Source organism: Bactrocera dorsalis, chromosome 3 (assembly GCF_023373825.1).
Source record: "Bactrocera dorsalis isolate Fly_Bdor chromosome 3, ASM2337382v1, whole genome shotgun sequence".
Classification (NCBI taxonomy): Eukaryota; Metazoa; Arthropoda; class Insecta; order Diptera; family Tephritidae; genus Bactrocera; species Bactrocera dorsalis.
In genome coordinates, this window is record NC_064305.1 from 28008762 (window position 1) to 28011704 (window position 2943).

The 2943-nt window shown below is 37.1% G+C and overlaps 1 pseudogene; it reads right to left on the bottom strand.

Annotated features, from left to right (window-relative positions):
- Positions 1–1785: 1785 nt before the first annotated feature.
- Positions 1786–2703, bottom strand: LOC125777513 (probable succinate-semialdehyde dehydrogenase [NADP(+)]; annotated as a pseudogene).
- Between the last annotated feature and the right edge of the window lie 240 nt (positions 2704–2943).

The window sequence follows — 2943 nt, forward strand, 5'->3', positions numbered from 1 at the left end:
CTTAATGCGATCCTTTGTGCCAAATTTCACTTTAATATCTTTATTTATGGCTTAGTTACGACACTTTTTTAAGTTTTCGGTTTCCGCCATTTTGTGGGCGTGGCAGTGGGCCGATTTTGCCCATCTTCAAACTTAACCTTCTTATGGAGCCAAGAAATACGTGTACCAAGTTTCATCATGATACCTCAATTTTTACTCAAGTTACAGCTTGCACGGACGGACGGACAGACGGACGGACAGACAGACATCCGGATTTCAACTCTACTCGTCACCCTGATCACTTTGGTATATATAACCCTATATCTGACTCTTTTAGTTTTAGGACTTACAAACAACCTTATGTGAACAAAACTATAATACTCTCCTTAGCAACTTTGTTGCGAGAGTATAATAAACCTATTATTTAATTCAAATTGATTTAGACATTTATTAACAACAACATAATAAAAAATAACCAATGTTTGATTTTTTGAATATTTGAAACGAGAGTGACAGATGTATGTACGTCAGATGCATGAACGCGATTCAGATACTACTGGCGCTAATTAAAAAATCATGCAAATAGTCAAATATTAAAATTATTCGAATTATTCGAACTATTCGAATAATGCGAATATACGGGTCGAATCTCGGATCGAATAATTCGGTTCGATTCGCGTCGAATAATTCGAAATTTCGAATATTCGCATGCCCCTAACCAAAAGTTAAAAAATATTGCGAAAGTAGTGGAATATTTAACCTTTTCTGGGCGAAAGGTTAAGACTGTTTTACAATATTTAAAAAAACATAAGTCTTTTCAAAATCTGCCCTGTAAAAACCCAGAAAAACAACTTCCAACGACGACAGGCAGATAGTACAGATGAGCAAGGTGGATCTTTTTTTGACCTCGAGCGAAATTAGAGCCCAAATTGAGCAAAATCATGATGTACGGGTATCAGCACCTGAACACCTAAATGGAAATTACGCCGATAATTTATCACTAGCTTGGATATTTCAATAGGATAACGACCCAAAGCACAGCTCCATGGTCGTTAAGGACTGGTTTGGGATGAACCGTACAAATGTCTTGAGTGGCCTGCCCAAATCCCGAATTTTAACCCTGTAGAGAATCTATGGAAGATTATTAAAAGGGCAGTTGCGGCGAGAAAACCGTCAAATAAGGCTACATTGTGGCAAATTTTAAAAGAAGAATGAAGCAAAATTACTCCGGTCCATTGTAACACACTGGTCCGTACAATGAGCCAACGCTGAAGGGAAGTAATTTTGCAAAAGGGATTCCCAACAAAATATTAGTCTAAATAAGGCAAATTTTTTTGAACAAAACATCGAATTCTTTTATCTGACAGCTTCTTTTTACAGGTGGCTTAATTATAATGTATGAGCACGAAAAATGCATACAAATGACGAAGAAAACAGATTTTTGCTTTTACATTAAAATTTACTTTTAAAAAACTATGAGTACAATAAAGTTTAAGTAATTTCTTTGAATTTTGTGAAACTCTTTTTTTTTCAACTTTTATGACTTTGCACACCATAACGTTTATGCGGCTTAATTGTGTGAGCACAAGTGTACATATAAAATTTCTTAGACTCCTCTGGTTGACGTTTGCACATTAAATATTTTTCTGACTTTTATTCTGCAGGTTGCAAGAATACACAATGATCGGTTCCATCAGAACTTAGCCGTCCTTACTTTTTTTTTAATATTTCTTTTTATTTCAGCTATTATTTTCAACACCCCTCTTAATAGGGTTTTGAACTTTCAATTTTAATGTCAATATTTTATTTTTATTTGTTTATTACATATTATTTATGTTATAATTTCTCTCTTCGCTTTCAGCATGCATATTTACCCACTTCTCCACTTAATCGTACTTCAATCCACTCAAACAGATATAATTTATCTCAGTAAATTCATCGATGCCATAATGTCCTCCCTCACGTCCGATACCGGATTCTTTGATCGCCCACGCCCACAATGCCAACCTCAAATCGTCGCGCCACTCTAAATACTTCTTGCAAGTTTTGACTATAGAAGTACCCCGCTAACCACGCTTCCCTGGTTACAACTTCGTCTTCCGTATCGAACTTTGCCAATGTAATAACTGGACCGAAGATGTTTTCACGATAAATACGTGCTGTACGATCCACGTCGGTAATTATAGTGGGTGCGTAAAAGAGTTCAAAGATTTTTTGCAACCGTTTACCACCGCATATTACCTTTGCATGTCTGGAAAGAGCGTCTTTCATGAATGCCTCAATTCGCTTTAATTGTGCTGTATTATTGAGTGGACCAATTTTCACACTTTTATCGTGTCCCGGACCAATTTTCAAAGCTTCAACTTGTGTTTGCAACTGTTTCAGAAAGTCCTCATACACAGCAGAGTGAATGTAAAAACGGTTGGCTGAGACACAAGTTTGTCCCGTATTACGAAATTTCGATAACATTGCATCGACTACATCAGCTGATTTGAAGACAATGAATGGTGCATTATCGCCAAGCACTAGCGAGACACGTTTTAGCAAGCCAGCTGATTCACGAAACAAAAGTTTGCCAACTTCGGTGGAGCCGGTAAAAGAGATACCACATACCAGCGGGCTTTGACAGAAGAGCTCACCGATGGCAGGTGCTCCACTCGTTGTGATCACGTTGAAGACACCAGCCGGTATACAGGCCATTTGGGAGAGCTTAGCGAGTGCCAAACAGATAGCCAGAGAAAAGTTGACGACGTGCGAGATTTGTGGTGTAGAGAGCAGCGGATCAATTTAATATTGCACATTCGGTACAATGTAGAAAAGAGAATATACATTTTTAGTTTCTAATAATATTAGTTTGATTTTTTGTCATTTATTTCGATGTTTTGTTTTGTAATGTGAAGGGTCGCTAACTACATAACGCATTTGTCAAGATGATTTATTTCGAAAACTGGTGCTTTTGTTTTG